The sequence below is a fragment of the Cheilinus undulatus genome, linkage group 11 (assembly GCF_018320785.1).
Source record: "Cheilinus undulatus linkage group 11, ASM1832078v1, whole genome shotgun sequence".
NCBI lineage: Eukaryota > Metazoa > Chordata > Actinopteri > Labriformes > Labridae > Cheilinus > Cheilinus undulatus.
The window spans coordinates 19020862-19034957 of record NC_054875.1 but is presented as its reverse complement, the minus strand read 5'-3'; the positions used below and the strand labels follow the sequence as shown (position 1 = coordinate 19034957).

At 40.6% G+C, this 14096-nt stretch overlaps 1 protein-coding gene across 8 annotated transcripts in view; it reads left to right on the top strand.

Moving 5' to 3' along the window:
* prdm16 (PR domain containing 16) overlaps window positions 1-14096 on the top strand; it is a 249012-nt gene that overhangs the window by 45059 nt on the left and 189857 nt on the right. The window contains exon 2 of one of the 8 annotated variants that reach the window (XM_041799276.1): window positions 3352-3550. The exons of the other annotated variants lie outside the window; for them this stretch is intronic. The gene's annotated coding sequence lies outside the window, so the exon portion shown is untranslated. The remainder of the gene's footprint in view (window positions 1-3351; window positions 3551-14096) is intronic. 8 annotated transcript variants of the gene reach the window in all.

The window sequence follows — 14096 nt, the reverse complement described above, 5'->3', positions numbered from 1 at the left end:
ACTCAGTTGAAAGCTGTCTCCTGTGTGGTCTCGCCACAAAGTTATCCCCCTCTAGATCACACACACGCTCACCTGAGGCAGTGTATCTGTGTTTGTGTGTTGGTGGATGTCTTCACGGAGACAAGTAGATGTAGGTTTAATCCATCACACATCTATGAATTTTTGGGCATACTGCTCTTCCCACTGATATCCTGGACACTCATGTACACATAGATCAAAACACACACACACACACACACCCACCCACCCCCCCCCACCCACACACACACACACACACCACACATACACTAGCACTGACACCAACACAAACAGATATACAGATTTTCAACACATAAACATACAACAAAATCTTCCATAATATTTATATATTTTTCTGTGCGCACCATTCCAGCCATGTGCACAGCCATGCATATACACATGAAGACATTGTTGTGGCTCCTCTTCTGTTTTTGTTTCAGTCTCACACACACTCAAGAGTTAGAGAATACTAAAATCTGTGATGTCAGACAGCCCACTCATCCACCCATCCACCCATCCATCCATCCATCCATAAGGCCACATATAGGACCTCCATACCTATTTGTTACTAACTGTGGTAATGCTATGTCAGATGTAAGACTTTTTATACTTTCAAACCTTTTTTTATTGTGTGCTTCGATTTGAAATTTTAATATATAATACTTTCTTTATAGTTGTTTTTTCAGTAATTTCCCAATAGTCTCTTTGCAGATGAAGTCACACAGCGACAGAGAACATGCTACCAAAAAACATATGTTTTGTGCTGTTAAGGACTATGTCACGCATTCAAATTGCAAAGAAAAAAAAAAAACATTCCTAATTCTTGCGCTACTTTTGCATCAGAGGGTAATGAAATATTCAGCCAAAAACAAACAAACAAAAAAAAAAGCGAAAATTAAGAACTCATGGAGAAACAGCAGCAGGCAGGAATTTAAAAGGCCTCTGTCTAAAGCCTGGTCAAGCGCTTCCACACAACACTCCTGTTTGGTCTGTTTCCCAGAAGCGGTCTATGTCTATGGTTATGTACAGTTTGGTCATGGTTTAACACATTAAACTCTGATCTTACCCATGTTTCCTCAGCTGATGTGTCTCATCAACCTCAAGCGTCTCTCATTGTGCCAGGAAATCTGTCTCTTTTTACAGATCCAGATCATTTGGCTCAGCTCAATGGAGTTGGTTGTTTGACTATAAAACAGGTCTTCATTTAGTACCAGTTTGGCTTTTTAAATGTGGATTAAATAATGACAAAGGATTGAGGAAAGGAAACTGGCACTCACATGGGAGCTAGCTCCCGTGGCTTACATTAAAGCCGTTGAACAGGCTTGTTCGTGAACAGCACATCATCGCTTCGTCGCTCACACCACAAGGTTTATTTGGTTGAAATCTATCACGGTTTCAGTTAAAAGCATGATTTTGACAAATGAGGATTTTTTTGAATATGTTAAAAGGGCTCAGCTAGCCTCCTAGCTCAGAATAAGACTCCTCTTGACTCTTGTTTCCCTTCATCTGACTAGACCAGTGGTTCTCAAATGGTGTGGCAAGGCACACTGGTGGGCTTTTAGGCAAGTCTAGGTTTGCCTTGGGAATCAGTACAAGAATAGATTATTACTTAAACAATACACTGTCTGAGGATATTATCACAAGCTTAAAAGAGGCTATTTTGCAGGCATATGAATATGGTGTGCCTTGAGATTTTGGCTTGATGTGCCTTGGGCAAAATGTTTGAAAACCACTAAACTAGATGATGCTGGACATAGGAGGTCTGCAGGACTTTGTAAATCAGTTAAACAAGTTAAACTGTGGTTAAAAAAAAAAAAAAGAAGCGTAGGGATATTATTCAATGTAGAGACATTTTCTGTTGAAAACTGCAGTGCAGAGAACCATTTAGAGCTGTTAAGCATTAACTTTCCTTTGTTCCCATGCATTTGTAATGGATGTCCCCCACTTCCTGACCCCAGTGGACATTTGGGGTTACATGATTGCAAACAACTTGTTGTAGAAGTTTGGCTATTCTTCACAAACAAAACAAGGCTCATAAAGGTACAGTATGTAAAACTGGAATTAAAAAAATATCTGTCTTTTATTTGGTCCCCTCTTTTGTATAGAGATTCTCATGAAAATCCAAGTTGGCGGGTCCTTTGGAGGATCCTATCTATGAATGAATTAAAGGCTTATTCTAAGTAAACAAAAATATAACAATGTTGCATATTAAGATATGCCTACTAATACACACAACATTTCATTTTACATAAATGTGTTTAGCTAACTGCTACTAGGCTAAATATTACACACTGCACCTAAAGAGAAAATACATACAAGATACTTTCAAGTAAGGTATCAGAAGTAGAAAATCCTCTGGAAGTAGACAAAATGTTTTTTGAGTTTTTTTTTCTGCATTCATTCATCTGATTTATTAACGGTATTTCAGCCATTCAATCTTTGAAACTTTCTTGTATTTTTTTCTTTCTCCTCCTGTTTACCTGCGTCGTGTTTATGCTCTCTTCTTTCACCCATCTTTTTACTCTTCAGCCACTTTACATCTGCAAACTAATACAATATGTCAAACTTAGAGACAAATTCATTGGTTTGGAGAAAGTTGTTAGGGAGTAGGGTTATGTTTATTTATGTGTGTTATTACTTATTTATGTATTTCAGGAATGTTTTGTCTAAAATGTTAGGCTCATTGGTGCACATTTACATGTGTGTGTCTTTATGTGACTGTGTGTGTGTAAGAGTGTGTTAATTTGGCAAAGTGTGCATCTATGTGAACATACCGCCCTCCTGAACCTGGGATGCCCCCTGACACATACACGCACCTACCCAGACACGCACACACACATAAAAAACACAGGCAGACACACATACTTGTCAGAGGTGGGATGGCTGCAGGCGACGAGGCAGGTCGGCAGCGATTAGAGGGGCTGTGTGTGTAATGGTTGCCATGTGCAAACCCATCTCATCCACCATTACACACACGCACACGGCGCCCACCTCCAGAATCCCTCCAAGATACCGTACACTTTTAAAAACATTAGCCACTAATGCTTTAATGCCCTCGCATCGGCGTGGGGTTTGACTGGAGCTAAAATGGCAGACACAGAGGAATGCTGGCTTGTGTTTGCTTAGTGTTTGAGGAAGGGCTCTGGCTTACTTTTGATTCAAACATGATGGACCTTTAGCCTTGCAGCATACTATTTAAAACATGCTATGTATCATAAAAAAAGCAATATAGCAAAAATGTTTAGCTTTTTTAGGACAACTTGTGCATCATTCATGGCATTTTCAGTGCATTTACTTTGAACTGACTGACACACCCCCTTTTCTTTGATTTAGATCATTAATCATGGGCCTTCATGCAAAATGCCAACCGGTGCTGATATTTACATGAGAATCGTGTGGCCATGCTGCCCAGCCTGTAATGACTAACGAATGCAGGGCAGGGCTAGTGGCCTCTCCTGAAGTGTGCCAGGTGTTTGTTCCAGACCAGACTGCATGAAAAGCAGCGCCTGACCTTGGTACGGGTGGGTGACGGGTGAGTTGCTTAAACCATGTCTAAATCTTGGGCACCTGAAAGTCTGAAGCTCCTCCCTTCTGTTTGCTCATGGTTTGTCTACACTTTACCTGTTGCTCCACCCTCCAATGATGTAAAAAAAAAAAAAGTGGGAAAGTACTAGTACCCTCCTCCTGTGTCTCCTCCCTCTTCTCCTCCTACCACTACCATACGCAAGTACAGAACCTTTGGCCATTGGACACTGAACAGCTTCCTTGTCTGTGAGCTCAGTGAATGTAAGCACAACCAGAGAGGGTGCAAAAACAAGAGTGTTATTGCGAGGGATTCATTGTGTCAACATCTTAGCTAGTGAGCTCCAGAAGGGAAAAGAGGGCACAGTCAAGACTATTTACTGACAAAGGGGAGCGGCATACAAGGGAGTTATTTAATGTGCAGTTCACCTTTACATGCACCCGTTAACTAATCAGCAAGAGAAACATTTCTGTCACGAAACGGTGCTGAGATTCTCCCCTTAGGTTCCTTACAGTGTTGTCGCTGTGCAGATGTATCAGGTTCAGAAGACAGGTATGAAAAAACACATTGTTCCGCCAAGAGTTCATGGCAGGAAATTGATGTAGAAAACAAGGTCCTAAAGTTTGGACGTCTGAATATTGGCATTGAGGAGGTGTTAAAGACTCCGGCTTTCAGGCATTACAGACGTCAGCTGGTACTTTTACCAAACATTGTTGGTCTGTTTGGCAGAAAGAAGCATTCCTTGAAGCATGAATGATTTTCCTCAGCTTGTTCCTGGAAGGCAGGGCAGTAAGATAGACATCTGTACAGAGTAAGACCCCACCCCACCTGGCCCACAACACTTTGACACATACACACGTGAATGAATAAGGTGTGGGTGTAAACCACCAGAAAAAAATGTCATTATCAGCATGGCATGCTAAAGCTCTAACTGCTGCTCACGGCAGACTGTGAAGAGTAATTGTTCCTCGGATCTTGATTAGTAATTTAGGGAAATGTGTGATAATGAGACTGCCGGTAACTTAGCACTTGAGTGTAATTAGTAAAATCAGATGCAGGTTAGTATGGACATTAAGAGGTGCTTGACCAGTCTGTCAATAGAATGGACTGACTTTTTCCATACCTCCTTTAGCCCAATACACTGGTTTGTTTGTATCGGAAACCAATAAGCTAGCCCACCTGTAGTTCAAGAGACAATATCAGGTAGGAAATTGGTCTGTAAGCTTTATCCTACATGCTGATTGATGAGACCTATTTTGAGTAAACTTACAGAAAAAGAAAAGGAGGGTAACGTAAAGGTAGGTGTGTGTTTAGTCAGAGAATACACAACAAGTGAACAACACAGATGAGGAGAAAAACATAGGAGATTGGGTAGTTTGTCATTCTTGACAAGATTTACTTTAAACTATTATTTGTAATAAGTTTGTGGTAAATGCTGTGAATTAAGAGTGCAGTCTAGTTTACTGTGATGTTATTTTCTGTGTGGGATTTCTGCAAACACCACTCTCGATAAATTCAGTGAATAAACTTCTCTGATCTTTTTTTATTTTGTTTCAATCTATCACTGTGAACCCTTCGCCTCTAGACATTAACCAAGTGGGGATCAGCGTGATCAATGTAGAGCTCTTTCTCTCTTTCTCCCTCTTTATTTGGCTCTGTTTCTCTCTCAGTCACTCTCCTTCACACTTGACTTGTCCCCCGGGTGTAGTAGATTAATAATGTTAGCTCTCTCACCATTCAGTGGAATGCAGACGGAGAATTGTATAGAGGTCCTTAATGAACTGGGTGGCCAGTGTTGGCCTCAACACCAATTAACACAGATTTTAATTATGGTTCTAATCAAAGCGACTGATGGTAAGGCCCCTGCAACCCTGGATATAAGTGCCCTGCTGAGGTTGCAGATGCACATGAGCACAAGCATGCTCTCTGCGGGAACACAAAACAAAATGGCTTTATTAGAAGATGTTTCCACAAAAAAAACTTTCATTCCTCACCGAGCTTCCCTCCTCTTTTATCTCCTTGTAGCTGACCCTTGCTCTGTCTGACCCAACTAAAAAAGACTAAAAACAAATCTGGCCCCATAAATAGCCCAACATTTTTTTTATTTAGAATCTCTAAGGCTGGGGGTCAAGGCTACATGCTGCCCCCTTCCAGAAACTTGCAGCAAGGGAAGGGAATGTCTACTACAGAAATCTGCTGACTCCCCAAGCTAAGGGATTGTCTTATTCATTTTAATGATAATGACAGAATGTGAACAGTTTGTCTGAAGAGCTGGGTTAAAAGTTAATTTTGCCTCAAGAGACAGAAAAATGAGACCTGTGACAGGGGTCAAGTTGACAGAGGTTTGGGGTATTAACATGATTACTTGCTCACAAAGGCTTTTTTTGTCTTAGAACTTTGTTTGTCATATTTAACATTTAACAGTTGTCTTTGGAGGTGAAGGGCTACCATATATGGGACACATCTTGTTATAGTGATGAATATTTAGCTCTTCAGGGCACATATGTGTCTAATTGGAACTGTGCCACCAGGGGACTCAGTAACAAAAGATAAGTATAGACACATGCTGCTCAACATAGCAGCATATGTTGAAGTTACTAAACAGTAAACCAGTGTTAATAATAATGTTAATAAAAGTGTAAAGCTGTTTAAAAAAGGTGCTCTTGGTTAATGCTGCAAGGAAACTTTGATCACTCACAGCAGGAAAACTTGATTAAAAAAAACAGATGTAATCAATCCATAATTCACAAAATGATCCTATCAAATGATACACTTTGCTTTTAGAAACATATTTGTTGGCATTTATACTAAAATGACTTACAAAAAATAACAGCTCTTCACAATTTGAAACCTCAACCTGAATCAACCCATCAGCCTGCTATATTTGAGATGCAACAGCTCAGTTAACACAGTTACAACTGTCCTTCCTGATGTTTTTAAATGGTTTCATTTGGGAATATTTGTCTGAACTGTATACTTGAAATCAACTCTGGTCTGATTTCCCGGATATACGGTTGGTTTAGAGGGTGTGAAAGCTCATTTGAACTCTGGTGCAGAACAAATAAGTGTACTCTGGTCCGCTTAAGTATGGGGGTCTTGGTTTGTTTCTAGGTGAACTCCGATGCAGTTTGTTTGAGTTGTGAAAGCAAACCTGTAGCCCAATGGCAGGAAGTGGCATGAAGCATAATGATTTACACTCATCTACACTCAATTACATGACAGTACCTCGCTTGCCGTCTTTGTAACTATAGCAAGTTTTTGCTAGCCTTCTTCCTCTGTATTGATTCATTCATCTCATGTAAAGAACAACATGCTAGATGGCTCACTGCCTTGCTGTCTGCTCCGATGACGCCCAAGTAAAAGCAGAAATCTCAGTTGTTTGACAAGTGCAGTGTAAAAGCTAACCAAACCACATAAAAGTGCAACAATGTTGCAATTTCAGACCCAAACCAAACCGAACTAAGTCCCCTGGACTATCAGGTGTGAAAATGACCTAAGGGTGGAATTGCCAACCTGGATTCAATTTGACTCCTTCTTGATCTGATTCCCAGTGAGACCTGGACATGACTTGGGGTTGGGAGTCCTCCCTTTCTTTGGAACAAAAGGGCATTTTTCTTTCTTTCTTTCTTTCTTTCTTTCTTTCTTTCTTTCTTTCTTTCCATTCATCCATCCATCCATCGGTCAGAGGTTAGGAAGCAAATGCTATTGACAGCTTTCTGTCAGATGCAATTGATTTAATAGTTACTAATGAATTATGGAGTACACTACATGTTTTAGTAGAAACATGTAAAAATCTAAAAACACAATGCTCCATGACAGATGAAACTTAACCTTTCTCTGTCCTCACTACTTTCATTTCCTTTTCTTTCTTCACCACCTATCTTTTTGCATATTCACTTGGAATTGTCAGCAAAGCTCACCCACTGTTCCTCATCAGCCGCCTTTGTAGAGTGCTGTGCCCCAATACCTGAGCATAGCACTCACCGGCATCACATACACTTTAACACACTCTCACCTACACACTGAGGGGAAAAGAATAACTCTGGAAAATTTTAAAGAATTTCATTCTCGATCTTTGCCTTTTTCTGCCTGGCTTTGTCTCAACACTGGCACTGGATATATGTCGGTACACACACATGCAATCTTGTTCACATACAGACAGCAAGATAGCGTGGCAGACAGAAAGGCATTAAGAATGACAAATAGAGAAAGATAGATTGTAGGGAAGACAGACAAAGAAAAGCAGAGCCTAGAAAATGACCCTCTTTAAAGCCTGTTAGAAATCAAAGCCGTCAGCACACTTGGAGCTGGCATGGCAAACTGTCGGAAAACAGCCCGTCTGTTTTTCAATTCTGTAAAGAAGTCCTTCTTTTTCTTTTGCTGCTCTCTTTTTCTTTGCTTGTCTCTTTGTCGCTCTCCAACTTGGTTGTACTTCCTGTAACCCTGGTAGCTTTTATTCCTTTCACTGGGAGAATTGGTTTGTAGGTGCGCTGCAGCTCCCATTGCATTGTTGTACTTTAGTGTCTATGGTCCCTTTAATGTTCGAGGCAGAGAAGGAGACTGAATTGATTCTGCAGAAGTGTTTTCTTCATCTTCAACTCAGAATTTATCATAAATATTGGCTCCATTTCATTTTAGGTGAGAGCTGTGTATGTTAACTTGAGTTTTGCAAACATCCAATGGTATTTTTGTGACTGAAACAGAGCAAAAGTCCTTCAATGCAAATTTTTTTTTCATAATATTTTTTCCTATTATCTTTCAAATCTGTAGAACATGACACTTTTTTTTATTATATATCCTTTTAGAATGGGCTCTGAGTCAAGGTGTCAGGGTCAGACTTAGGTAGGCAAACATGATGTGTAACACATATATCATCAAAGAGAACACCTATAAGAAAACAAAAATTAAGAACTGTTTTTTCCCCCCTTGGCTCAGTTATTTGTTGAGTCTCCATACAAATTGAGTTGGTTAATTTCAAAGTAGTCCTGATCTTTTCATCGCCTGCTGTGTTTCATTATATAAGCTTGTAAGTCTACGGGGGCTTGTTGCTGACACACACACACACACTCGCACACACACATCTAACCTAATTAAAATGGCCTGGTTAAGCACCATGCATCAGGGCCTAGCAGGGGTAGGTGTTAGGCATGTGGAGAGGGTGGGGGCGTTGCGTGGTGGGTGCACACAAATCTCAACTTAAACGCTAAGAGATTAGACAACTTTTGCAAGATATTAGCTGTTCAAAAATGAGAAAAATGTCCCTAAGCCTCTTGTACGAGCGCTGGACCTGGTCAGACAAGGCCTGCTTTTGTTTAAGAGGCTGGGGCACAGAGCACTGTGTGATTAGTGTGTGTTTGTGTGTGCGTCTGATGGCTGAGAGTCATTATGCCTGTGGTGTGCTGGATGAGGGGACAAGACTAATTCAAGCCAGGGTGTGTGGTTGCTCAGTCAGGTAACAGTCTTCTCACTGGGGAAAAGACACAAAAAATGACAGATAATAAAAACACAGTTTAGAGAAACCAAAACAGATAAATAAATAACACTTTTAATAGTATGCTACCTGAGTAACATTTATAACTAATTTTAAGTGTTCACAACCATTTTTTTCTTTTTTTTTTTCCACACTGCTTCTCTGCGACAGAATCGCAATGAACCTCCACTGTCTTTACACCTTGAGACATTCATACTGATAATGGGACAATGCAATAATTTGTGCCTCATCTGTCAATTCACTATATTTACTGACTGTAACGTACCAACTGAGCTAAAGCAGTGCCCTGCATACTGTGTTTTAAATGGAACAATGCTTAAAGTACCAGTACCTTAAAAAAAACAGCTCTACGGTCAGATTTTAACTCTGGGCGGCAAAAATGAACGGCAGAGAAGATCAGCTGATTCTGATACCTGTTTCTGTGTGGCTGTGGCATCACATGACTGGGATCAAAGGTTAAAGCAGAAAACTGAATAAAATAAAATGAATAAAAGTACTCTAATGAGACATGACACATCTTATTTTCTAAGTAATGTTAGTGGAGAATTAAAAATAGGAGAGTTTCGTGGCAATATATTGTGTAAGAGATGGATGCAGAGGGAAACACAACCGTTTAGCAGAGGCCATTGAACCAAAGTTGCCTCAAAGAAGTTAAAACAGGACTAGAGCACCGATTTAGTTTAGTGGGTAGAGCAGGCACCAAAATACAGAGGGTATTGTCCTTAATGCACTATTTGGGGGATCGATTTCCAGTTTCATCACTGTTCAGTGCATGTCTTCCCCCACTTTCTCTCCCCAAATTTTTTCTCCATCTTCACTATCCTATCCAAATAAAAGCAAAAAACAAAGCTGAAAGAAGAATCATTAAAACCAAATGGAGCAATCTGGCAAAACCTGGATCTCTTGACATGACAAAAAAAATGTTTGCATTAAATATCACTTACGATAAACCCAGTGACATTGTTTTTTACCCTTATTAACTTCTGAAAAATCTTCAGGGGCTACAGACCTGTTAGTGGTTATTTTGCCTCAGGGGGTGGCTGAGGCAAAACAACTGTTACTTCTCTAGCTTGTTAGCTTTCCTGTTGGTTGACAATGTTACCAACGCTACAGAAGTGAATCACGATGAACACTGTGACAGCTGTGGTGCCGCTGTGCAAACAAAGCCTTGTTCAAGGAGAAAATAAAACTGAATATTTTATGTGTTGTCAAAACTATACATATACAAGATGTTAGACTACATGGGCAAGGAGAAAGACAACTACAAGAGAACAGCTGGACAGAGAACAGACAGAGCAGCAATGAAGGCGTCATGGAGGACTGCGTGAAACAGTGACCTGTAACAGATTATTTTTCTAACATCCACCCCATTGTAACAGATGCATGTGAGTATGTAGGCAGTGAATTTTTGGTTTAAAGCTTTTAAAACACATTGTACATTTTTGTATATAAAGGGAGCATAAACAAGCCTTTAGAGCAGTGCCTCCTAAAGTGTGAGTCAGAGCTCCCTGTTGGGCTGCAAAAGGTCCATTACAGGAAAGGAAAACCATAAACATAATTTTAAAAACTGAAGTCAGGTTTTGAATAATTAGAAAATACTTGATAACATGCTTATATTTTCTCATGAGTTGTGGGATATCAAGAAAGAGTCAGAAGATTTAGCTCACATGTCACCTTTTTATTAACTTTGTCTGTTGTACAGAACCAGTGTCACAGTTTAACTAGTGTTGGATTAAATGGGGATACTCCTTTAAGCATTCTACTACACTGGTCACTTCCTGATTTGAAGAATTTATCAGTGCTTTCAGAGACATTATCATAGTTGTAAGGGGTTTGCAGAGTTATACAGTACATTTAAAGGGATACTTCAACATTTTGGCAAATTTGTCCATTGCCACAATTCCTATAGTCTTAGTAATAGGTTTGTTACCTTTAGTTGTCGGTGCAAGCTATTTTTAGATCGGCGCTGCCGAGTTTGGACCTGCTGTGCCAACTCAATGTAAGCAGATGGTATTCCGGCTTTCCCTCATCAAACTCATCAAATACATAATCCAACAACTCCAAAATACTCTCGTGGACAAGTTGTGACCTGCACATTCACCACACTATGAAATAATAACGTATAATTATGTAACATTACGACACATGAAGCAAATACTCAGAACTATTTCTTGAGTAAACCACTGGGCAGAGTGACACAGTGCAGCAGCCATGTCTGGAGTGTAGTTCCGGCTTTGCATTTAGCTTTAAAACATCTCCGTCTCATAATGTTCCATGATTATTTCATAGCGTGGTAAATGTACAGGTCACAACTTGTCCACAAAAGTGATTTGGAGTTGTTGGATTGTGTATTTGATGAGTTTGATGAGGGAAAGCCGGAATACCATCTGCCTACATCGAGTTGGCACAGCAGGTCCGAACTCGGCAGCGCTGATCTAAAAATAGCTTGCACCAACAACTGTAGGAAACAAACCTATTACTAAGACTATAGGAATTATAGCATTGGGCAAATTTGCCAAAATGTTGAAGTATCCCTTTAAAGGGATGAATATTATAAAAGAAAATTAGGTGAATTTACAGATACCTTATGAAAACAAAACACATGGTGATGCCGCAAACCCTTACCTAATAAAGTTTATGTCTACATATGAAATCATGTTGAAGTTCACTGTTTATGAAAATAAAACAGAGAACTCAAAAATTCTTTGAGTCTCATCCTATGGTTGTATGAGGGTTTTGGTGGGCCCCAGTGGCTTGTCTTTTGTTCAATTTGCCACATTGGCACACAGAAGTTTGGGAGCATCTGCTTTTGAGTAAAGAGAGAGACAGAGCTGCCACTCAGGAAGCCAACTCTCATTATCTTCACCGGAGGTGAAGATAGAGGTTCAGTGCTGAAAATTGTGTAAACTTCTTTCTTTGTACATATTTGGTTCATTCATTTTCTTCTACCTCTTTTTATGTATGTTCATAGCTGTGCATGTTAATAAGTGCATCCATGTTGGAAGTTTTTTGGACACACAGTGAGTGCATTTGTCCTCATCAGTTGTGTATTGTTCCTGGTGCTCTACAAAGACACAGAGAGATAGGAGGAGAATGAGGAGGGGTATTTAATGAAGCCCTCTCTGCGTGATAAGGAGGGCCACCAGTTTCCCTGGTGTGTGACATGGCCTGGCCCCTGTCATCACAGAGCTCCTGTTGTGGCTGAGAAATATCCACCTCAACCCCTCCTGTGTACCACCCCACCCTCATGACCAGCCCAGAGAGAGAAGGAAAGAGAGAAGGGGGGAGACAGTCAGTCAGACAGACAGAAAGAGAGAGTCCAGACAGAGGCCATGTGAGTGTGTGTCATATGGAACAGATTTAGTGCTAATGACCCCCTATCCCCCACCCCACTCCACCCTGTGCCCACCCTCTGCCACCCATTCCTGCCCCCACCTCACATCAGTCAGTCTGGCCAGTATCATCCCTTCGTGAGGAATGCTCCTGCTCCAAATGTCCCACAGCTTCATCCACCCAAGCACCCGTTGACCCCTCTCAGCCTGCCCAGTTCGCCTTGTACCTGAGACTTAAGTTAAAACCAGTGAGCACCTGTGATGTTAGCTGTAGAGCCAACAGAGTTGGTCATCTCTCAACCAAACGTTGAGGGTTCAGTCCCCAGTCACATGTCGACTTGTCCTTAGGCGAAATACTGAAACCCAAACTTCTCCCACTGCTGCGTGTGAATGTGTATGAATGGGATTAGCTAATAACGATGGACACTTTCTAGGGCAGCCTCTGCCACCGGTGTGTGTGGAGTAGTCAGACGACTAGAAAAGTGCAGTACAAGCTCAAGTCCATTTACTTAGGAGCCTTTCTCTTTTGTAGACCACAGAAAAACAATTTCAACATTGGGGTTTGAAGGGCATTTTTCAGTTTTAGTACAAGAGTACCTAAAGTCTTGTCTTGATAACTGAAATTTCCACTGAAAGATGACTTATGATGTCCTTTAAAGCAGACTTTGTCCTATACAAACTTTGATTTCGTTGAATCATTTGAGACATGACTTTGGCATTCATTTCTCAGGAACTATTCCTTGACACTGATGTAAGCTTGATTGTAACATACTGAAATCTTTGCTCCGTCTTCTGTTTTTTGCACATGAAGGAGGATCATTAGAAGAGGAGAAGAAAATGAGGGGTGACGCAGAAGAGGAAAATGAGAATAACCAGTTGATAGTTAAAAAGTGGTTCTCTCTCCACCATCTCTAAACAGCAAATGTCACAGCTTGAGCAAGTGTAAGACAACACATCCCCCAACACATTTTGGTTTGGAATTACATAGATAATTAAACAAATAGGTTTTTAATGCCTTATTTAAAAATGACAGCAAGTGAAGTGTCCAGTGCTTCATGTGACTTGACCTCGACACCGACCTTCACCCATCTCACTGGCCCCCTGCACTTCCCCTATCTCAGTCACATTGACACTGGCATTCTTTCACGTTAGCCCATCACAGCTCCACAGATAGGCCTCCCAGACACCCCATGTGCTCTCCTACTATCTGTGTCTCACACACACACACATTCACACACACACACACACACACACACACACAGACAGAGTTAATTGGTAACCAGCGTTTATGATCAGCTGGGAACTTATAGTTGGACTACGCTGCAGCAAGAAGACCTATGATATAATATGTCAGCTTTTGGTGAGTTGTGAGTACGCATGCATTTATATGTGATGTGTTTTTGAAGTAAGTTGCTAGAGTATGTTATATTAGGGTCCTTATATGTGCTTTCCTTATATGAGGAGGTGTCAGGCTGGTTTCCTTTTTCCGCAGCTGTTTGTTGAGATGAGCAATTTTTTTAACATTTAAGTCTTGTCGGCTTTAGATCATTCTAATTTTTGCTGTCTCACCCAGTGTGTGTGTAGTGTACACCCACGTTTGCTTCTACAGTATCATCTGTCTTTATATCTACATCTGCCAGTATCAGAAAAAATACACCCTTAATTTGCTGATACTTCTGCTGAGCCTTGTCAACATTTGTCATAATATCTGGGAAAAAAACAGGGGAAGTTA